General features: G+C 34.0%; 1 protein-coding gene across 4 annotated transcripts in view; it reads right to left on the bottom strand.

The window, feature by feature from the left end:
- Positions 1-26100, bottom strand: part of GluClalpha (glycine receptor alpha 1) — a 387349-nt gene that overhangs the window by 219988 nt on the left and 141261 nt on the right. The gene's annotated exons all lie outside the window — the stretch shown is intronic.

Genomic DNA, 26100 nt, shown 5'->3' on the forward strand with positions numbered 1-26100 from the left:
ATTACTTACAAACAATGCAATGTGACAAAACAATATAACTTATTTCAAAAGTAATATATTCTGAGTTTTAACTATATGTATACTAAACACACTCATGTTCGACATTTTGTTGGAGGTCCAAGTCTTATAAATTGTATTCAAAGTGCAATAACTTGCATTCAGCACAGTAACTTACATTTTTTTCTGGGGGGCAACCATTAATACGCGTATTTGGGCCCCTAGAAAAGTTGTTTTTCTAATTATTGGCCCCCTCTTTCAATCTTTCTCTTACTCTTTATGGTCCCCGGAGCCTATGAGCCCTCCCGCACGGCAAGGTCTGCGGGACCGTTAGTTACGCCCTTGGACCCGTTCCATACGTGACAAAGTAATCAAGGGGACAATAATGACAAATCTCAAAGCCATACGAGTAAATATTATTCCTAGGGCCTCTAATAGTAGACATTTTTTACTGAAATGGGTCCACGACTCATTTTTGTTTTACTGATCTTCTGTGTGCTGTTTTGTTTATGTAATCTAGTGAACCTGTTTGATGCTTCATTTATAATTTCATGTTCGTATCGTATATGAAGTAAGAAAATTTTGTCTTAAAATGCCTCTTCCCTCGAACGGCGAAAAACTTCCTTGGGGGGGGGGGGCAACCCCACACAAGTTACGGCCCTGCTTGCATTTCTTTTTTAAAGTTCTGTAATGCTATCTCCTATAATTAATTGTATATCCATAAATTTACAATGGAACATAATTGTATGTATAAATATTGTTTTTAAAATCCTATCATGAATTTTACTTTTGATAATAAAGAACATACCTGATTTTCTTTTATAATTTACGGCTTTGTGAGAATTGTACAATTTAATGTTCTAATTGCATCTGGTAAAATGCGTGGATCAAAAGCTTCCATATATTGCTTGCATGATACACCGTATATAGCAATAATAATTTGTTGTACGTCCAGAACTGTTGTTTGTTGTGGGTCATGCAAACAAATTAAGGTAATTTTACTTAACGCGAGAAAGTTATTTCATTTGGAAAAGCGAGTGATATACATATATTTATAACAATTGCACTTATTTGTTTCATGAAATGTAACCATATTGTATCTTTGTCTTTCTTTCGTATTTGCTTTTCCTCCCAGCTCAGACAGGTGACCCGACAAACTCAATTAGTGAATTCATTTATAGTAGCTAAATGCCTCAGTACCCACTCATTTAATCTTTTACAGTAGTGGCGAGAGTAATTTCTGCTAAATTGGATACACTGAAATGTATGCAATATTAATTTCAAAGTTGTTATACGAGTTTGTTTATATATATGTTTCAAGATAACTTCTGTGGACAGGTTTACATTTTTGATGTACCTGGAGGTTTCGAGCAACCGAGACCTTCAGTCTCAATGCGCACGAGAAAGCGACAACTCTATCTAATGAAAGATGTATACAGTTGTGCCTACTGAAAGAAACTGCTGGGTCCGGAATGAATTACGCGAAGGAAGCGCCATTTGTAGGAAAGGCGTTTTCGTTGTATATACTCTCGCAAAGACGCAATAAATATTACCTGTATAGCAGTTTCCATTACATTGGTTGGCATCGAGGTCGCCTGGGACATATACAGAAACATCAAACCCATATAAAACTGGCCATTAATCTACAAGTTTAAGCCATTTCTTCAAGACATGTAAGTATCATTGCAAGACTACTATATGCTGAAACTTGCAAGTATAACATACTTAGACTGTTTCAGTATGTTTTATTGCAGCCTATTGATGAATGGTGTGTTGAAACTTTGAATATATTATTTAGCAATTTGAATTGGGATCACTCTTCATACAATTTGGAAGTTTCATTAAACAGAAGAAAATCCCATTTAACTTTTTCAATCCGTTCAATATAAACACATTTACTTTTCTTGGGGCCAATTCTGAATATACAAGAGTCTCGTAGTTTGTTCCATCCATGACATAAACTTTCGGGAGATGAAAATGTGTTACTAGGATTTAACTACGTAATCACAAAAGACAATATGACAATATAATATTATACCTACTATATACATATTACAATGTATTACAAGTTTTAGTAGGTAAATAAAAATATTATTCTAGCCTCAGTAGGTGGCATATGTCTCTTTTTAAAATTTCTACGTACAGATTTGACTGTGTGTACTACTACAAAATGTCGAGCCAATGACAATTTGATGTACCGAAACGTGTCATATAACACAATCTACAGCATATTATACACGTATTAATAAAATAAACTGACCAAGGCACCAAATAAATTAATAACACTTTTGTAACAGTTTCAGCAAGGTAGTATCACCTTTCCGCCGACACATTATTGTATTGTATCATTAGTAACATTCTGATGAAGGTGGTGTTGCATTACTGAAACACGGATTACTAATATATTTAGTATTTTGGTCAGTTTTGCATATTAATACAACTTGAACATTTCCAAAGCCATAATGAACAATATGCAATTATATTTTAATATTTCACAATCTAAAATACATTGTTGTGCATTTACATTTAGTTCAAATGTAATATATCGTAATTACCACTATAGGAACAAACATACATCAGGTTGTTTTCCTACCATTTTTAATTTGTAAAACGCATTTAAATCTTAATATATGAGAAAAATATTTTTAAATATTAACAATTGAACTAGTTAGTTAATTTATTCAGTTCATTAACTAAAATTCGAGATGTAAATGATTTAATAATATTTTTTCTGGTGATTATGCTCACTCTTGTTAATGTGATTAACGAACTAAAACAAATCCTAAGTCAAAATAATCCTACTGGTAGACCCACTATTGAATTATTACAACGGTATTTCTTACATATACATATTATTTCACAAGTGAGTAACTTTGATTTTGTTCTGTAAAGAAAGTGGTTAAGGTTAAGGGATTAAGATATACTGATAAGTTACAAATATGCACTAGATTATATCGTATAACTCTTAAGGACTAGTACTCAAGCTTTTCTTCTTAGAAAAATATACATTACAAATCAAATTTTTAATTATATTGAGAGAAAAGTTGTAAACCGAACTCCTGTAAAATCTTAATAAAATAAACATATGCATGTGGTAGGTTAACACAACTAATATTCAGTGCGGGAGCCCAAATATTGAGCTTTCAAATACCGGTATATAGACTAACTTAAGATGTAGAAACCTAAATCTGAAACATCAAAACGAATAACTAGATTCTATAATCATTATTTTTAGCATGACCAAACAGTGATAAATACAGAGTGTTCAAACGGAAAGTACATTAAATAAGTGTTATTACCTGAATTCGACACTGGAAAGAACACTCTCGGTACCTATATTTTACCACATATCAAATTCGAAGTTAAGTATATTAAATTTAACTACTAGGATAATAAGAAGTTACCTATAAGGTAAACGCAATATCTGCATAAATAATTAGTTAATTCATACAAATTGAATTTTCTTGTAGTTAGTTTTATGTGTATATATTCAATATCGTCATTTTCACTATCCGAAGAACAACATATACCCACACATTACGGTTCTGTGACATCACTAGAATTAGTTGGAAAGAAACAGGGTACACTCATTGATCTGATAACACAAGTACGAGACATGTCTGAAGATAGACACATATTTCACAATAATTCCAAAATTGGAATTTATGATGTAATACATTTTCTCGTGAAGTGAATGTGTCCAAAGGGAACTATTGGTTTTAAAAATAAGAAACTAAGCTCATATGTGGCACTCGTGATATGTATTCAGTAACTGGATAAGGTTCCTATACGTTCCTACTTTTTTAAAAAAATCAAACGTGATATCATAAAATTCAACTAGTAGAAGAGGTACATGATACAACTGTATGCTTATAAGTCAAATGTAGAAGAAAGAGACGCTTCTTTATCGAGGTGATTCGTCTGTGAGATGCGAGTGCAGCATCGTTCATCGATTATTGGTCGATGGGAAGCAGGGGAGGAAGGCTCGCTTCGGAGAAATTTAAGAGCCCTCTTATGAAACGTTTTTGCAAGGGAAAATGGCTCTCGTCATACTGTGGGGGCATCTTTATATTCAGCTACAACGTCACTGCCTTCAAAAACATTGTATAAAGTTTCCTCTCTGAGGTGGACGGATCTTTGAAATTTTAAAAACTCTTCATCTTCAAAGTAGAAATAAAAATGTCCGTGGCGCGACAACAGACTGGTATCTTCTCGTCTTTATCCACGTATTTGTGTCATGATGGCGGTTAAATGTATATTCTCTGGCGGGTAGACACTTTGATATTTTGTCTTTATTTTTGAAACATGCTAGTATACAGATTAGAATCTCGTTTAAAATAATCTGACCCTATATCTAATAAAAGTATAAATACGCAATGCGAAAAACCAAGGAGTTCATTTACTTAGATACGTATAATAGTTGGTATTTTCAATTACAATCGCGGGCTACGTTGAATCTATGTTGTCAATATTCATACACATCGCGTATATATTGCTTTCTCTTCTGAATTAAGTAATTACGAAATTACATAGACAATAGGAGGAAAATTCTTGTTGTGATTTTCAGTATTTTGCATACAAAGTATAGTTTATAATAAAATGGAACTACTAAAGTAGGTTTACTACTTTAAATGTACAACAGTCAACCTGAATGAAACAACAAAATACTCGTTAAAACAAACAAGAAAAACAATTGCAGTATAGAGATAATATCATTGAGATGAAAATGAAAAGAGGAAATCCCCTGACAGTGTAATTTGAAATCAATTGTAATACAATAAATAACATTGGAACATAAAGAAAGAGCATTTGCTGCATTGAGATAAACTAAACTGTTGCATGTACACATGGAAAGAAAAGTAAACTGATACATTGAATGTACTGTAGAAGCTACTTAAGTTAAAATGGCAACAGAAGGACTTTAATATTTGTTTACTTATATTTGTATATGTTTGTTTTGTAGAAGATAATCAGTTGCGTCAGAGAGCTACATGTTGAAAATTACGGTCATTTGCATTGCGACATGGGAATCGATTTGTTGACTTTTCTACCGATTCAAATGTAAAAATGCTAAGTATTATCTCCATACTTTTTTCCCTTTCATACAGTACACACTGAAATACTACAAAATTTGATAAATGTGTTCATGTACATTAACGATGTTCCACCAGTCTAGTCAATAGAGTGCATATTTTCCCCACCATAATATTGTCCTTCTTCAACTCCTGTTTCAATAATTCATTATGCACTGCCAAAAGAGAGTAGCAAACAGGATGAAATACAAACACACATAACATACAAACATGTCCGGAATTGTTTGAGATGGTCTTTGATAAACTACACTCGAAAATTATGGGGTGTTATTATTGAAATTCCTTCCTGCGGATAAGAGACTATTGTTCATATCATTATTAAATAACGTAGTGTCGTGTGAAACACAGTCATAAATAACTTAACGACACGTCAGTAAATTTTTTAAATATGATTTTATAATGAATTTTTCAAAGTTTTGTGTAAGTTAGCATTGCAACATGTGTTCAATATCTCGTGGTGACTACTGATTAGCGTCCTCATCTTTCATGCGGGAGAGTTGGATTCAAATTTGATGAAGGTACACTACATTCTCGTTCTTATATAGAAGGGCTGCTGAATTAGCGAAAGTGCTGGATTACTGAGGTTGTTTAACATTTTTGTATTTACATTATCAGTACATTTATGTCGCACTCAAAAGCAATGCTTTATCTGAGAAAATCCTCTTTATGACTTACCTAAAAAATTCCAAATTTCTTAGACAGATCTAACATTGTGTGGTTCTTTCAGGATGCTATGACACACCAATTCGCGACAATCACTTTTTATGCTTCGAAAATTTCAAATATGAAATTAAAATTTAACGCATTCTTCGCATAGAGTCAGAACACTGTCTTAGTAACAACACCAATGTAAAGCAAAGAGAAAACCTTTTTGATGGTCGTATTATTGAGAGGGGATTAGAGAGAGCGTATTCTAAATATACACACATATATATACTAAGGGACAACGTTTGTGGCGTTTGAGGGCTGAGCTCAAGTTTCGTTTAAACGCTGTTAGCAAATGAGAGGGCTGCGGTGACGTCAGTTTATGTATGCTCGCGCTGTAGTGTGTCTGTTTAGTCATATACCTTTACCACATGATAACCTTGCGTCACAATTTCCGTTTCATTTGTCATCAACTTTGTCACATGGTTTAATTCAGACCGCAAAAGTTAAAACTGCAGATTTATGACTTTCATAGCTTGTGTATTGAAATAAAATGTTAAAGTCCAAACATATAATGAATGTGCTATTATGCGTATATAAATTTTTATATGTACACAACATTTATTCTACATATTTTGTATTATCGAGCACATTTTAAAGTTATTACTTAAATGTTTCGTAATTCATTCTTTGTAACATGATATGACTATTATTCCAGATATAAATAAAAATTATTCTAAGTAATTGTTGCTAAAGTAGCGAGATGAATGTAATAAAAATAAAAATGTGCTAGAAAGATGGAAATTGTGGTAACTGTATGAACAAAAATAGGTCAACTATAGAAGCTAGAGGATCCAATAGTACTATTTTCCTATAATTTCCATAGTTTACGTGGTACTAGTATTATTATTACTGATACCAATATTAGTAATGTTAGTGTAGATGTAAAGTAAAGATCAGAAATGGAGCAAAGATAATTAATAGAGAATGAAACAAGTATGAAGAAGGATAAAGGAATTATATTTTAAGGAACAACTTGTTAAGAAGATATACGAGGCGATATTTTCGTATGGGGTGTTGCACTGTACCAGGGACAGTAAAATATGCAATTTATAGATAGGATAAAAGAGAAAGATGATAATCACATCGGGCAAGAAAATTAGTCACTATTCTAGAAATACCATGAGCCCGTTTCAATCGCGATAGATAATGTTTTATTGGTAATACTTGGCTAAAACACTCATCACCGCTGAAGCTTGACCATTGTAGTTAACTAGATTAATTGTACCAGCCAGTTGGTATGCAAACTGCTCATCGAGATGAAATTTGATGGATTGAAGGAAACAGAGAATGAAAAAAGGGGGATTCTATTCGGGCGTACCCATGGGCATAGGGGGGGTACTTTGACTTGTTTTGGAAAGTTTATTGAACATAATTCTCGTATTTATTTTCGATATAATATTGCATGTGTGCAATTACACCAAATGGACCTTCGGCTACAAACCCCTACCAATAACGTTTCCTTACACTAAGTCTTACATCCAAAAATTCTGACTTAAATTTATGTAGTCCCACGATTAGGAGCTAGTTTGACACGTTACTTCTTTTCATTTTAGGTCAAATTTGGGTGGCTTTTGGCGCTTGTTTAACACTTGATTTTATTTTTAAAAAAACATTTGTTTTGTTAATGGATGATAAAGGCTAGATTTTGGGGTAGTTTTGTACTTTTATTTACCCTTTCTACATTTGAGAACACTTTTAACAAATTCTGAAACTAAAACTTGGCTACCAAACAAAGTGAAACAATAGAAAAATAATAATAAAAAAATGAAATCGAAATTACAAAATGTTTTGTAATAAGAACTGGTATAGTAATGAGTTCTATTACATATCATCTTGGCAATTTTCGCATTCCTTTGTTACATATCCGGTAGACCCACAACTTGCATGACACACAACAAATCCAATCTCTTCCTCGGTAATGGGCGAAATCGCACTTACAAATTGAACAAAGATTGTTGTCTTTTTTTCATTTTCTTGGCCACATTGGAACACCCTGGCTCATCCAGTTGAAAGTCATCCCTTTGCACTTCAAGTTCTGGAAGTTCTTCAGATTCGAGTTGATTGTTGTTCTTGTTACTTTTCAAAGTAACTGGTGCTCTAGGTGCTACGTTCACTTTCTTTCCGTTTCTGTGGCGAATTTTCTCTTGGTTGAAACCTCGTCCTTCCTTCAGAAATTCCAAAAGGCTTTCATCCAAGATCCTTTCAGATGTACCACTGTAACTGCCAAGAAAATTCTTTAGCACAGCCTGCTTATCGAAGGGATAAAGTTCAGTTGTTCTAAAAGCACTTTGGAGATTGTTTGGAGCTTTAGCAGCCAAAGCATGCATGAGTCTTTACAATACTGGAACTTGCTCCTTAAGTATGATTCTCTTCCGACGCGATTCCTTCCTCCATTTTTCCAAGATCTGTCTGCAGTGTTTTTGAGGGGGACAAATACTCCGACATCTAAAGGTTGCAGAAGATACGTCGAGTTAGGCGGCAGACAAGTGAAATAGATTCCTTCTTTCACTGCAGCTTTTACAACATTTGGGCAGAAATGAGATCCCAAGTTGTCTCCTATTACAACAACCTTTCTTTTTCCATCTCGGTGTTCTTAAATGTGAGACAACAATATATTGTAGAACCATTTTTTCAAAAAGATTCATGTTGAACCACCCGGACTCGCTGTTATCATAAACCGCTCCAGTAGGTCCTCCAGTCGTCCAGTTCTCATACAAATGTTTAGATTTGTAAACAATCATTGGCGGTAATAAAGATCCATCTGCTGCTCCACAAAACATGACACTAATCGCTGTTTTCGAATGCTCTTGAATTCTTTCAACTCTTCTACGTCCCCGCGGCACTAAAACCCGTTTAGCACTAGGGTCATCAGTTAGATTTGTTTCATCATAATTGAAAATGAGGCTAGGTTTTGTCCCTTGCAACGAACCTTGGGTGTTTTCGAAAAACTGGTTGATTTCTTCTGGGCCAAGTGATGCACGCTGACTCTTTATGTTAGTGGCAAGCCTCGTAGAGAGACCATTTCTAGAAGCAAATGCTTCTACGAAGTCACGAAATGGGATATTGTCTTTCCACTGGGTTATAATCCGGCCTTGTTTGTTCAGAAACTTGCTCACAACACTTCGGATATCAGCTTTTGTCAAAGGAAAACCCCAATCCGCAACAAGTCCCATAGTATCTGCAATCAGCTTTTCTTTTTTCGTGGTTAAAACTATTGGATGGCCTGGCTTTCCTGGATGATCACCACGTAACTTATACAATAGAGTGATTCTTTTTATTTTAAACATTTCTGCAGCTTTCTTCACTGATAAATTATCAACTTTTATTGCCTTTAGAGCTCTTCGTTTCCGTCTTAATTCGCGGGATTATTTTTCCTCATTTGAATTACTATACTCAAACGCACAGAACCTAGCTAGTAAATATTTTATTTACAGAAAAAATGTCTTAAAATTTGCTCATGATGGATTTATAGCCATCAAAACGAATCAATGATGAATTCCTGGCTTTCCTCCAGAATTGAGACATTGTATTCTCAATGTATTCGTTCACTTACATAACTATCACAGTTTGTAGTAAGGAGAACGTGCAATTTTGTGAGAATTGAAAACTCATTGAATTACTCCCGTTCAACCGAGAATAAAAAAAGAATAAAGATATCGACTAGAGAGGGTATACTTCCTTTTGTTACGCATTTCTATCATTTAGAGAAACTGTAACGTCTTTTAAAGTGTGATCAGAAATTTCATGGCCATCACGAACACAGACTTGTCTCAAAATTTCGTACTGGCCAAAATATAATTTCACCTTACTGGTTGCCAAAAGTTAGTGATTTAATTACCTAAAAGGAAACATTTTTGTATGTTCTTTAAAAAAAAACTAAATGGAGGAGTAAATATTGGATTACCGTACATACTCAGTGATTTCAAAGTGGAAGATTTTTTGTAACTTTTTCCGACTGCTAGGTACATCGTATAGTCAGCAATGTCCGTTTCAAATAACAAAAACTGCTTTTTCGTACTAAATTTTGTAAACTCTTATTTTGATCTCGAAATTAGATAAACATTTTTTTTTTATTTTTCAGCCATTCAGATACTTGACCTGTTTAGAACATCCTGGGTAATCCAAATTCGTTGTTACGTGTGTAATCTATTTCTTCTAGTAAACATGATTAGATTTGCTTTTTAGAGCGGAAAAACAAGGTTATTGCAACTGTATCCCAAGGCACTAGCCTCGAAAATATCAGAGATAAAACTCACTTTCAGGAACGGAGATCTGTGAGGAGTAGAAATGTAAATTCAAAAAGGCAACAAACAAATATGGTAGGGATGCTAGCCACTGAAAGCAGACAGTAAAGAGCAAGAGATGATATTTCTACTCAGCATCATTAGCGGGAAGGAGAGAGGGAGGGGGAAAGGAGGCGGTATGTTGCTAAGCAAACTCTCTACGTGACTCCCCAATGCCCTCTATATCTCTCCCAGTGTGTGTAAAAGCAATCAATACTGTGATTCCCACTTGTGCACCTTGCCCCCAAGGTTCTAGAGCAAACGTAGCGAATATCAATGCGCAAAATAATTATATATTAGCTAAATTAAATTAGTTAATTAATTTAATAGAATTTCTGTTCTCGAACATTTATTTACAAAATGTGATAGATAAATTAAATTGTGGATCTATAAAATATGATACTTGTTTATTTAATTGCATTTACTGGTATACCTCGAACTTTTAACAAACGTCGTAAAATAACAAAAAAAAGTAATTAGTCTTGAGAATGTTGGTTAAATATAGGTACACTAAAATTAACAGCACTATTTTTATTTTAAATGAGTGTACTCTCAACTACAAAGGCAGTTGTGTTATAGAGGTTCCTTGTTTTCTGCTCCCAAGCTTTTATTTTACTCCTAAGATTCAAAATATTTTACTGATAATTTTAATGAAAGCAGTTTAGAACTGATAATTTATAGAAAGTACCAGTTGAGAATACTCCAAAAGCATTGCCAGAATGAACTTAAAAACAATGGAGGGTTGGAACAAGAGGTCTGCACGAGCCGGAATTTTTTGTCCGGGCCCGCCCGGCCCGTGAATTTATAATGTGAGGCCCGACCCGAGTTCGAAATATGTTTCAGCATCCCGAGCCCGTCCCGAGCTCATGTGATAATCAAATGAGCCCGAAATAAGCCCAAATTACAGAAACTTAATAATTAACTGAAAATTGTGTTTTTGTTTATAGTAATTAGAGGTTTAATTTTGAAGTTGTGCTTTACATATTCCCCAGAAAGATCGGTCCAATAAATATCATTGTACAGTATATTTACAAAGTTAGGCCCGATATGGTCCGAGAGATATGGTTGTATATTTAAATATTTACGTTCCGAGCCCTGCACGGGCCCGAAGTGACATATGCTTTGCAGACGTCTAGTTGAGCGGAAAGGATAACCGTGGTTGTTCGTACATGTAAAAGTAATTTTTTTCTGCACCTTCTTCTGTTTTTCCCTAAATTTGGCAAAATATAATCTTTATATGACTTACGGTTTCCGAGAAATGGCTCTTTAAATTTTCCAAAATCGGAACTATTTTTTGGCCAATATCTCGGGAACGGTAAGTCATAGAGAAATGATATTGGTGTTAATCAATACCTAAGAGGATGGTAAACATTTTGGTACCAATATCAACTGATGACCAATGGCCAAACCAGTGGCGAGTTGGACAGTGGCCACTGGTTATTGTTTGGTATGAAAATATTTACCATTCTCTTAGGTATTAATCAACACCAATATCGTGTATCTATAACTTATGGTTCCTGAGATATGTCTTCCCAATATCTCGGGAACATAAGAGTGATGTGAAAACTTTCATCACTTTCTCAGATAGTCACTTTGATGCTCTATCGAATGGAGGGGTCAAAATTAAAAAATCGCAACGGACGGACAACCAGCCAGACACACATATACACACACACTCACACACACACACAGAGAGAGAGAGAGAGAGGGAGAGAGAGAGATCCAGTAAGGAACTTTTAAGTTCGTTGAAAATGAATGCCTATAATTTTTGTAGTATGACTGTATAATATTGCTATTTGGAGATTTTGAATAAGAAAATATAGAGGCAATCTGTTGCGTAGAATAATCAACAAAATGAAAACACGAAGCGTCATCCTTATTACAAATGGGTATGCTTCATCTTATCTATCAAAACCTAGTTTAATTTTTAGGTAATAACAAATATATATTTTCAAATAGAAGTAATTTACGTTACTACCAATTAATTAATAATTAAACGAACATTAGTAGTTAATAAACCAATAAAAACTTATGTAAATAATTACAAATAACGTGTTTCATATTAATAAATGAACATTGTGGATTTTGACACTGAAATGTCGTCTCTGTATCTGAATAACCTCATGTAATAATAATAATAATAATAATAATAATAATAATAATAATAATAATAATAATAATAATAATAATAATAATAATAATAATAATAATAAAAATAATAGGTAATAATAATAATTCCGAATTCGACAATGTTTGTTAATTCATTCGTGTAAAACGCAATCAATATTGATTTAATAAGGTTTTCACTTTATCTTGTAAATGCAGTCAGTATTATTTGAACAAGCTTAATCTGCTTGCGAAGTGTTTGCCTTAGCATCTGCCTCATTAATTATGCATGTATCTTCTTCCTCTTAGACGCACACACTAACTCATTTTGGATGGTATTAAGATTTAATTCATAAGCCTCATGAAACTTTAACTCGGCATTACTGGGTTGCTTTCATCATGACGCAGGTGTGTGACAAAAGATTTTTAAATTTCGTTCTATAACAATAGTTTACTTTGCTTCCTTCTTAATATAATAATAGAATTTAACACAATATAATTAAATAAACAATTATCATTGAATGAAAGAAGTAACGTTTCTAACTTCCAAACAATTTCAACAGGATTTTTCAAGGTATTTTTAAGTAAATATTTACTGTACTATTCAGTGCCGGATTTACGTATAAGCTAAACAAATTATAGCTTAGGGCCCCAAAAATCCAAGGAAAAAAGAACTGGTTGTATATTTTCAATACATAAGGTTTAAAAAACAAATAAAGCCTACGTATAGCAACAGTAATTTGCGTTATGTATAATTTCTTATAATGTAAGCAATGGGTTCCCCTTTTGTTAGCCTGCTCTGTAAAATATCACTCATTTGCTCATTTTTATATATAGGGATCCTACGTTCAGAACAAACTGGTTGCACAGCTGGATATATAAAGGGCCCAATTACCTTCAATAGCTTAGGGCCCATCAATCTTAAATTCGTCTGTGGTACTATCACATCCCAGTATATTCTTAGTATTGTAGACATTGAAACGAAAACTAAAGCATCAGAATTTGGCAAACCTAAAATTCAGATATTTTCTTTTCGTTCAAAAACAACAACACTGAAAATATTGCTGAAATCGCAGACAAATTTTTAACATGGAAATGATTCTATAGTAAGGAAACGTAAAAGATGACTTGAATCTTAATTCTGTTGAAATTGTTTCTTGCTCAGAAACACTATTTCTTCACTCAACAATAGTTGTTCATTTTATTATATGTACTAGTTTACTAGGTGCTTCATCATATGCTTATGACATAATGTTAAATCAAACTCTTAATGGTCTTCAAAATATGGTATATAAATTATGGTATACAGATGGTATAGACTATGGTATATAATGTGGTAATAACTTAAGGATTTCTTTGAAGCAATTGTCCATCTCATGTTATTCAAAAGCTGAAGAAATCGCAAAGTGCAAGCTTTTATAACTTGAATTATTTTCGGCTTTTTGATCTGACACATTATAGGTTTCTTAGGCTTATGATTTTTTACCCTGTGATTTCTTTACAATTCTTCGTTCTTAGGAAATATGAAAAAAAATTACATATATATCTTTTTGCGCTTTCATTATTGAAAATTTTTACCATAAGTCTACAAGAGTACAGAAAACATAGTTTGCAACTGATTTGGCTAATAGTGAATCTAACAGTAAATTAAACACAAATCAAAATAATTTTGAGCTTTTAGTAAGGGTTGAATCAACTCTTTTTAATGTAAGAAAAGTCTTGGCTTATAGACTTCCCAACACGAAGTGAACAACTTTAAAGGGTTATTAATTACTAATCAAATTCGTTTCATTATGCAGCAAAAGGAAGCTCTTCAGTTGTTCAATTCATTGGACAATGAAGTCCTCGTTATGATCAAATATTCTGTATTTTATTAATTTTAAAAAAAGACAATTAACTAGATGAATAAGTTTTAAACATTAAAATACAAAGTAATATCTGCTCAGAATGTTATAGTAAGACTTTTAATTTTAAATCTTATAGTTAAGGCTTTTCCAATTGATACCTTGACAACAGTAGTGTGTCGCAAAAATTTAGAATTTAAAGGAAAATTTTATGTCAACCAAAAGAAGGTTTATACGTCTAATCTTTACACGTCACATCTACTTTCTATCATGAAACATTTGGTAACAAGTTTAAATCAATTTTGAAGATAGATTGCAACAATTGTAGCAGTGCCCAATTCTAACTTGTGACCGCAATGTCGTAGTCATTCAGTAAAATGTGTTGTCAATAAAAAAAAATGTTGGTAAGCACTTCTATAGTCTAAAGTAAGAAGCTCTTGCTTGAATTAATGTTTGTAAATTGACTTGAAAGAAATGGTCTACGAAACTTGAAAATTAGGTTAAAAACAAGTTTATGCAAAGATTTTCAGTTATAAGATAGCGATTTGGCTACGTTCTGACTTTCGGAAAGTATTCTTTCGTGGAATCCGTATTTTTTTTTAAAAAGAATGCCCCAGACAAGTGTTGAAAACAACACTAATAATTTTCATTGGAATTTGGCACAATGAGCTAAATTTGCACTTTGTAAAATTCGTTTTCGCGTGTGGAAAATTATTTGGCTAACTTTAGGAAAAAAGTCATTAATAATTGTCATAAAAATTGGTAAACACGCATGCTTGAATATGAGAGAGCAATTTAGCTAGATCAAAATTTTGGAGAAAGTCTCTTTTCGAGGAAACTTAAATTATACTTTGGAAATGTCTCGAGCGATTTTCATGTCTTTGGTGATAACTCATTTTTTCATCCTAAAATGCACTTTACCATTAATTAGTTTTTAGCATTGGGAAAACTCATTTAGGGCCTCTTCAGTTATATTCTACAAATAGCTTAATTCTTTTCATGAAATTTGATAAAATCCAGTTCTCTTATCCGAGAAAGTTAGTTCTCAGCTTTGAGAAAATTTATTTAAGGGCGACTTTAAAAATACCTAATCTCATGTATGCCACAACTATTTTGACCATTAATACAAATATTTTAGTAAAATTTGGTGAAAATTCAGTTTTCGGTATAGATAAAAGCCATTTAGATGGATATCAACTTTGAGAAAATCATCTGATAGTGGCGTCTGTAGAAAATGTCATTCCGGGAACTCTTAGACTTTATCTTGAAAAATATTAAAAGGATTTTTATGAAAAGTATTTAAAAGAACAGTCTTTGAATGGAAGGTAAATATTTTAGCTAAGTCTTGGTCGTATGAAAACCCATTCAGAATGTAAATATTTAATGAAATAGGAAATTTATAATTTTGAGTGCTAGGAAGCGGTTTTGGTAGGTCTCAATTTTGATTAACACTAATCTGGAGGCGACTTTGGTGAACTTGCTTGGTGATACGGTTTTCATGACTTGAAATAAGAAATTATGCTACATAGGGAATTACGGTACATCCTATCGTATGCCAAATTAATCGTAAGGATTGTTAGTACACACCTACTTAAGATCCATGTTTACATTATTCGTCCACCTATTTCTTGGCCAACTGAGAATTTCTCTTAGGAAGACAGTCCGTACCGTGCATTTCACAACTAATTCTCGCACATAACCTCTCTCATCTGAAACATTTCTTACTCTTGAACGGAATTCGGTGGCTATTGTAATGATACTTACAAGCTTTTAGCATTAGTTCTGGATTTTGTACAAGAAGAACATTAACATCATTCAATTAAATAGGGGATAAAAATGATCGAAATTGACCGATGTCAGGCAGTGCTTCAGTAATAGCAAAAAGTAACTGACTAACGGAACAATTACTATTTTTTCTTATTTCAATCCAGCCAAGCGGGTAATTGAGGCTAGTTTAAACATAATTGTGAAGGGGAAATCCATTGAATGCCAAATTATTGAAGGCTTAATAATCATTACATAAACAACATTACTAAACATTACTAGTAGGTCTATTCACATGCGTTGTGGTTCAACGTTTCATTTTCTTCTCCCAGTTAACGTTCACTTTTTAGACTTCGATAGATCTTTTATTTTTTGTATTCTCCAATCGTTATTGAGAAAGAAAATCGGAAGTTTATTTTTCTTTAAATACAGGAGATGGTATATATTCATACCTCACGCTAAAGTAAATTGATAGTACATACACCTATTATTTTGCCTCACTCAATTATAAACTAAATTCCTTTTCGTCATTTCAACGAATTAATTTCGTGATTTTAACCGGAAAAAATGTTATGTGGTACGGATATTGGTTTTGAAATGAAAACAGCAGACCATACACCATTTTTGAGAAAGTAGCCATTTTTTGTTTAGTTTCAGTCGATAATAAATGACTATAGGAGCAAAATGAATTGAAAAGAGAAACTGAAACGAGAAATCTTATTCATAAAACTAGATATTTCAGTTTATGGTGAACGTAAAATGTTAAAAAAAAAACACAATAAATGAGCTTTTTTCTTTCGAATTATAATTCTCTTATTAACCTTTATGGTCGCTTGGAAGCAAAAATTCGCTGATATCTGCAACATTTTTTTTTCGCAATCCTCCAGTAGTTCTCACATTTTTAAAACGATTCATTTCCATATACATATACTATAAGGATCTCTTTATTATATTCAATAGGAGATGAAACGATATGAAACAACGAGATTTACAGTAAGTTTCAAAATATCCCTGCCACGTATTCTGCTCATGCTTTTCATTCTTTCAATGCTCTGTTCCCTTTTCATTGTCTGTTGTAGCATATTTTCTTCCACACAAATACCATTAGTACCACAGATAGCGAAAGAGAAAGGAGTTTTCAATGAGCTCACACAACACCTGTCACATGTATGGTAAAAAGAGAAACAGAAGAAATCTTGTGTCAGATGAAGCTCAGAATAGGTGTGTGTTGGTTGGTCTATCTCTATGGGACAATGCTACAACTGTTACGACGGGTCGTTTCTGTCTTACAGAGGGAGCCATAAATCGTAGAAAACGTGATGCAGACGTCTAGTGTGAGTTTTCCCCCTTTCGTGCTCATGTTGCTGTTATATATACATTTTTTCTTCAGTATGTGTCTGTGATTTTGCTGTGTGCAATCCCTCGTGTCGTAGCAGTTTTACGATGTTATATCCACAAGCGCACAGGCTTAGTTTGTCACTCGGTAAAACCATCTGCTTTAAACTCAATAGAATTCCTTCTCTCCTTTCTCTTCATTTCTACGTTCATTCCTCTCGGATGACTGACTGCTTACATTTTCCCATTGAATATACAATCCCCTAACCTTTCTTTCAGTTTCTGCTCTATTTCTACATTTTCTCGCCTCTACGCCAATGTTACGTTCTGCACTTGCTTCTAAATCACTACTACGGTTTTTGAACTGATTTCATTATGTATCTTAACCAAAAAGAAACAATAAAATAAAATATAGTTATATTTGTCTCTTAACAGTGCATACAGCTTTTGAGTGTGGAAAGAATTAGGATTAGAAATTAGATTTCTGGGCTTTTGATATCTATGACTGTGTTAGCCTGTCACGTATGAGGAATGACGTCTCTGGGACGTCACACTACCCAGGGAATCTGGGGGAAAGAAAGGAATGGGGAGGGAAGGAAGAAGTCTGGGATCACTATGTTAGGTACCATATTGGCATTTACCTGGCGTGAATGAGGAAAACCTCACTTGGGATGGCTAGTCTGAAAAAGCTTTTACACTTTTTCGACTGAGTATCGCCACTGGGAATCGACCTCGGGACTACTTGCTCCAAAGGCGAGAGCGTTGGTGACTACTTCATGCGGGGACAGGCTAAATTGCGAGGACATGGCTATTGCCTCCAAAACAGCTTTGACATTAAATTATTTTAACTTTTAATCTAGAAACATATGACCGCAGTACTTATTTTCATGTAAGTGATATGGATACACCGCAGAAGTCATGGCTATCCATGAAAATGTAAACGGATTCACTCTATTAATGGAGTCGACCGAGAAAACAACTTTTTAGTACAAAAACAGAATCCAAAGATAACTTTTGTTCAAGAGTTATGGCGTGAGTAACGGACGGACGTACTAACATTAAAATCTTATAATGCCCACTAATGTGATCCTAATAACATTAAAAATCTTGTTATGCCTACTAGTGTATCATAATAACTTTACAATTTTCTAATGCTCACTAGCGTGATCCTAATAACTTATCCGAAATCTATTCAAGATACTGAGCAGGATTGATGGAACTCCTGCTGCCTTTTATTATTATTATTATTATTATTATTATTATTATTATTATTATTATTATTATTATTATTATTATTATTATTATTATTATAATTATTATTATTATATTAACTATCAATATGTTACATATTATATTCTCTGAGGGAAACCAGATCAAGGGCGGTTCCGAGATGCATACGTAAATTGTTTCTAGACTGGCGCCATATCTGCTATTACACATGAAAAACTCGATGATAATGATTGTGATCTCTAGAACACTCTATACTTCATTTTTTCTTTTCTTAAATGCGTCTTGAATATAGAAGCTAAGCCACTCCATTGTCTTCCATATAGTGTCCTAGAAATTGGTTACATATTTTATCTGTCTTTCTTTTCTAAGCGCCGAAGACAGCTACGAAGTAAGATATCCTTGGCAAGCCGCTCAACTCTATGCACTGGTGCATGATAAAAAGAGTTTTTTGTCGGGTGGGATATTTTTCTGGCAACAATGGCGACCTTCACGGTTACGAACAATCCAATTCACGTTGGACTAGGTTCGATGAATACAGACTATGGGAATTTTTTCGCTTTATTTTCACTTCCTTAATAATACGATAAAACAAAACATTCTATTAGTATTAAGGGACACAATATTATTAATAATAAACCAATATGTTCGTGTGTCATGTGCTTTACTATTATTTTGATTACGTTAACAGAATACCAACATGTAGTGGCTGACTCTTACAAAAGGTCATTTTTAAAACTGGTTTATGAGAAATTTACTTCTTTGTAAAATGTTTCGTAAATTTAAAACTTTTTCACTTCCCTTTTTATGATTGTTTCAATTGCAGCAACACAACAAAACACAATAGTTTATTACGGTTAATTTCGTCTTAGCAAATAAAGTACTTTATAAATGTCGCGTAGTCTTTTGATAACTTTTGTATCTATTTTGAACTCCGCCCATGTCTTATTTAATACATGGATTTGGTAGAAGGACATCTGTTCGGAAAGAAAGAAACAGAATGCAACATGATTCTGTTGAATTAATTTCCAATAACTACGTAAAGGTGTGTATCTGTATCTGTATTTGTGTGTATCTGTGCTAGAGTACAAGAAAAATCTCCAGATATTAAAAGCACCAAGTGTTGGTTTGGAAACTTAAGGAACTGTGAGCATATTATACCTACAAGGGGAAGTAGCAGATTATATCGATGTACAAGGGTTTGCAACAAATGTCGATACAACTTCAAAGAAATCTTTTCATAATAGAACAAATGATGTGACGTTAAAAGAAAAGTGAATGTCAATAAACTTACTACTAGTGAGACATCTGAAAGAAAAGTCCCAACAAAAATCTGTAAATTGCCAACGAAGGTTGGCATTATGCAATCACAGGTTTCAGATGTCTAGGGGAACCCATAGTCGTCAATGGAGAGTAACTGAAGCACCACTATAACAATATGAAAAGAGGATCAGCCAGATTTCAATGCAATTTTAGCTGCGGTTTAACCTTTAGAGTATTGTGTCAGGAGATCGTTTAACCTATAATTATAGTGTCTTTCAACCTTGCAATTTTTGTAGCAAGATTGTAGACTAGTCGTTTAGTAAGTAGTAGCATTTAAAAATATAATTGATTGATTTAAAGCAATAGATAGTCTCTAATCTGATTAGTCAAAATGTTACCTCATATGTTCAAAATTATCGTGCTTATTGAATTATGCAATAGTGGGCAGGTGTAATAGGTCAGTTCAATTAGCTCAGATATTGATTCATGATTTACTCATAAATTACCATAAATTACTCAAACAAAGACATGTAAATGGGGATAAGAACTATCAAACTCACATGCAACTAATATTGTGGAAGGTTATGCTTAAATGCATGAATAAAACTGAACAATTTCAAAATGACAAAATAGCGACTAGATTGAGTGGAAGGCAAAACAGGAAGAGAAGGAATTTTACAATTAGGATAGGAAATGAGCACTTGTCTTAATTATCCCTCGTTCTTGATGATGTTGTAGTTGTTCAAATTGATGAAATGACTCTTCGAAGTTGCTGTAAAACTTCCTGCCTTGTAGCCGATAGAACCAAGCTAATGTTGATTGGATTTCATATTCCGTCAAATATGTCAGGGGCGATGAATGGATTGTTGTAACTCACCTCGATGATAACATCTCGATGATGGCCAGGACTTCTTTCATAGGCTATTTCTGTGATGATGCACTCTCCGATTCCAAGTCCCAGACGGCCTGGAGACAGTTCACTTTCCACAACACAATCCACCTGAAGAAGTGTGCTCCAACTGTTCTGATAGGAAAGGACGATGACGTCTTAGATCATTCAACCGGAAGGTTCGTGCAATGCAAAGAAATGTGGCGTGATAGATGAAGAAACACTAGTCTATCGTTTATTGGCTTTTCTTACAAGTGATGAAATGAATGTAACGATTTTACAAATACATTACAATACTGCACAAGAGAGACTGAAGAAGGAAAACTAGTTATGAGGAGTGGATTCATTATAGGTGATATTACTTGTTTTCATAGAATATAGCTTCACTAGTTCAACACTCGATGTCTTTAAAACCTTCCCTTCAGAAAACAATTACTTTTTCCCTATATATTCTTTAATTAAGGAGAGTGTTCTTATAGCTATATGGTTAGCATATGCGGCTTTGACTCGAGAGGCACGTGTTCGATTTTCAATGGTAGTTTACTTTGATTCGTGTCTCACATTAAGCTGTATGTCCACATCTTTTATAGCTTCTGTGTTGAAACAATACATTAAGCTTCAAGCAAAACAACGATCTTTAATTCAGAAATAGTTACGTTTTTAGGAATATGTTACAAATTTTGTTCTAATAATTCCATCTGTATTTAACTGTTTATTTGAGTGCAATTTACGTATCATCGTAAATGACAAAATTCAAAATTCATATTTTTTAAAAGTATCCTAGCATGGAACTGAATTCAGAACTACACAAAACTAAAGGAAACGGACAAAGTTCAAACTGCTTTCCACTAACAATGCAGCTAAAGAAACAAAAAGTAGTATTTTCACATACAAATAAGACATAAAATATATAATAAAATATATCAAGATGTTATCTAAATTTTATTTTGTCTTCTATGTGTGTTTCTCTATTGTATATACATTTAAAAGGTATTTCAGAAGTTATTTTTGCATGCCGCTGTGTGACACTATACACTAATGTTCCCAAATTTTTCTATCTCGCGCCCCCTTTCATGAAGCCTTCATACATCATGCCTTCCTCCTTGCCGCTAAATGCTCTGATCCGTTTTGTGATTTAAGATGCGACATTAAATTCTGAATTCTTCATATTATTATTATTATTATTATTATTAATAATAATAATAATAATAATAATAATAATAATTCTCACCAATTTATATTTATTTCCAGCAAAACTTTTCGTAAAGGAACCACAGTTCTTACTAAATAGTTATTTTGTACGTGTACAGTATTTAGTTTAATTTAAAGCCTCTTTGTTATAACATCCTTAATATTTGTAATTAAGAATGTAGTCTATTTCTGTCAGCATCTTGTGTCCTCTTGCTCTCTCTTCAGGCTCCTTCAGGGAGGAGCGCTCCCCAGGTTGAGAACCACTGCTATTAACTAGTATTGACGGTAAAGAATGATCCTTGGTTTGCCCATAAGTAGACCAACAGAATTTTTAATAGCGAAATATGAGTTATTCCTTGTTGACAAATGAATAACTTATTCTAACATACGAAATTATTAATAGGATTTCTAAAACTTGTTGTAAGGTATTATCAAACAAGAATTTTTATTATAAAAGGATACCTTTATAGTATTGAAAGATACTGGTTTCAACGAATTTAACAGGAAATTGAAAACATGAACAGATAATCCAAACTTCTAAAAATAGAACCAACAAAAAGTAATTTAAAAATCCATTTCATTCAAAAACCACAACGGGGGAAAGCTTTCGTTCGCCATTCAGGTTTCCTGTCTATTGTTCAGTTCTCCAAATGGATTATGCACGAAGTAGATTAACTGCCATTGTTTTAGCAACTACACCATATATTCTTCTCTGCTAAGCCCGTATCATTTTGATTATTCAGTTAAATCTTCATCATGAGATACACATAGACAAAAGTTTTCAAATGTCTCATCCTACTTTGGGAGCAGGAGGTATTGTACTGTTAATCTAATATTCAGTTAAATATAACAAAATACTTACCACAATTACTTCCTTATTAAAATATAAAATAAACCTTATACTTAATTACATTATTCTATTGTCAGTGATTCCCAACTGGAGCCGTGAAGAGCAACTAAGGGGGCGCAAGCTACTGCCAAATAAACTCTGAAATTATGAATAAAACACCATTTGTAACGACAGCTTACAATTTAGGTTTGGCAAACTTTAACACTTTCAATCCGATTGTAGTTGCAGAAGGACACGCTGTAAACTTACGTTAAATCCGAGCGTCGTTCGGGAACGACACGGCCATTTAAAATTTAAAATACCAAATAAAAAATTAATTCTGTACGCTGTTTCATTAGCGAAAGTAATTCTGTGTGTTTTGTGAATAATCTACTGGCAACCCTGGACTAAGAATGCCTTTCATTCATCGCAGGGAGAGAAATAAAGCATTCGTTATCACTATCGCTCCACACGCAAGCGCGATTGATCATTTGTGGGCTTGTAATACCATGGCAGTGGGTACTGTGATGCCCAATAGAAAAGAAATGCCGCGTGCACCATTTGCTAAAAAACTGAAGAAAGGAGAAACAATTGTAATGCAGCGGGACCATCTTCTGGCTATAAAGTGGCGAGATGTACGGGATGTTTATATCATTAGTACTGCTCATAACCATCAAATGATAGAGCAGCCCACCACAAGAGGACAGCATCAAAAGGTAAAGCCATGTGCTGTAGTTGATTACAACACTTACAAAATAGGTGTTGACACGTCAGATCCAATGCTTTCGTATTACTCCTTTGAAAGGAAATCTGTAAAATGTTGGAAAAAAATATTCTTTCGCCTCTTCGATCTGAGCATTGTAAATTCGTACATTTTACATAGAAAACTGGCAACGAGCAAAATTGCACTTTGGCAGTACTTGATTGATGTGACAAAAGGATTGGTCTCAAATGTGGGACTGGAAATCCAGAAGCAATCCCAGGCATCAACCGCAGGTAGACTTTCAGGCTATGGACACTACCCATACTACTTACCTCCAAAGGCTGCAGATCCAAGCCGTAAAGGACAGCGAAGGTGTAAAGTGTGTTCAGATCGCGAGAGATTGCGTACAGGGAAAGCCGGTGGAAAACAGATCACAACTTACTGTCCTAAGTGCGACGTTGCGGTTTGTATTGGAAGATGCTTTGAAGTTTTTCACACAAAAGACAAATATTGGGATGATTGAATGTAGGGTGGTAAAAAACAATGTATATATTGAGTAAACTTTCAACAGATGAGAAGTGTTTATAAACTTTTAAGTGTACATATGTGTATGGTCATTCAGTGTCTGATAAAGTGGAAAAATATCTATCAAATGGGCCTGTTGCTGCGTGGGACACATAACATGCAATTACATGATACTTTTTCTTCTGATAGATCGCTATTTCTACTTTCATGTCCCAAAGTTGCAAAAGTTTTGAATAAAAACTTAGGCAGATATGATTTTTTAAAATAACCTTTATTTCGTGCCGGACACAGGGCTTTAATAATTTAAATACCCCTCGGATCGAAAGTGTTAAACATGCTACATGTTTCACTAGTAAATAATACTTGCTTTGTTTCTATGATACTATTTGTAACTCTTCGTTTTAAGCGTTTTGGCAACAGTGGCATTGACTTCTTTTTTATTGTCGGCAGGTTGTCAGTGTTGGAAGTATTGAGAAAGTATAGAAGAAATATACAAGAAGTCACGAATGCATACATACTTACTTATACTGTTTTTTATTAATGGTTATTTAACTTACAAGTTTTACAAATGTTGTAACAAAGCGGCGTTAAATTAATTCCATACAAACACAAACTTCAAGATAACTAAAGAAGTTTCTACTGTTCTTTTGACAACGACCACAGAGAGGGGACGAATTTACTTATGCACTGAGAAAGCGATGGTGCGACTACTGATCTGCACCAATACAGACATTTTGCCACAAACAGCAATCATTGCTCGTCCAGTGTCGAAGAAAAATGGAAGTCGCGGTTGAGTGCTGCATGACTTTAAGGTGGATCTGCCAGCATCAAGTACTCGAATATGTTAGGCATTTTGGGAGCCGTGAACAACACACAGCCAGGCATTGATTACAGAAGTTCAGGTCCGGAGATAAGGGAATTTGCGATGAACCCTGAGTGGACGACTACATTTTGGATGCAGGTCTAAAAGTGAATATGAAAAGGTAGGGGGACACATGACGTCACGCTGTTCGCAATGTCTATCTTTTACCATTGTAATTTTTTAGGAAGTGGGGGCGTCATGGATATTTTTTGGAAATTGGGTAACGGCGCCCACCTGCGTTCCTGGTTGGATGACGAGACCCTGTAGGGAGCAATAGAGGACAGCAATCAAACATGTGCTGAACTTGTCAAGCACTTCCAGGTTTCTGAGGAAACAGCAGATAAAACTTTACCTGCAGCGCATAGGAAAATGTAGAAGTTGAGCAAGTGGATACCCGACACATTGTCGGCAGACAACAAGGTACAAATAATGACAAGGGTGACTCAGTACAAAAAATGCTTAATTCTGGTGCATAGGGTTCCTGGATCAATCCACAACCAAATAAGTTTGTGATGGACAACATCGTGTCTGTGGGTTTTTCATGGCATACTCCTGTTTCCTATTAGACCCTCATTCCACCAATTCTTCCATCATCATTCACTTGCGTTAGCCAAAATTTCTCTTAGTCTAAAGGGCATAACGTGGGGTGTTAAACTGAAAGATTTGCTTTCCTTTCTTTAAAAATTTATGTTTGTCGTTACTGTCTCGACATCACAACACATCCAAAGGTCAAGTGTGTTCACGAGTGACATAAAGTGCGTTCAGTATGACTTTGCTATGCGTTCCAAACCACTGAGCCACATTCAATTAGGGTCGCAGGAAATACACAGAAACTAAAATCTCGAAATTTATTTTATGTAACTGCATTGAATCAAATCTTGATCTGGAGATACATAACAATTTGATTCCTTTATGTTCTTATAATGTTTAATTCGGTAATCTTTGAGAGTTTAGATGATGATTTGAAAATCTCTGTGAAACCATCAAGTGTATTATGTATGAATGACCTAATCATAAACCATCCAAGTTTAAAAACTTTGAATTGTTACTGCATCTTATTCAGTCAAAGGTTACTTTCTTTTTTTAAGGAAAATACTATGTTTTTAGGTTCACGGAAAGATAAGAAGAGGTAAAAGATAAAAAGAAATAAAATTTCCTAACTCTATCAATGACATATTCAAGTCCAGCGTCATTTGGTATACTTCTCTGTCAACGACTGCTATTGGCACGACGCTAAGCAGAAGATTGTCAAACTTGGCATCTCGTATGTTTATCGCATCTCATTCCTACTTTCTTCCTACCTCTTTTTCTTTGTTCACTCGTTCAATAGCTGACAACTAACTGTTTTCTTTGCCCAGCCAGAGATGTTGATCTTTCCAGAATGACATCGGAGGAAATGAACGCCATTTGAACGTAATAATGTCAGTTCGGTGCTAAGATAAAGAACGATCTTCTATCTTGGAAGTGAAGTTACTATTATT

This window comes from Thermobia domestica, chromosome 13 (genome assembly GCF_964235325.1).
Source record: "Thermobia domestica chromosome 13, izTheDome1.hap1.1, whole genome shotgun sequence".
NCBI lineage: Eukaryota > Metazoa > Arthropoda > Insecta > Zygentoma > Lepismatidae > Thermobia > Thermobia domestica.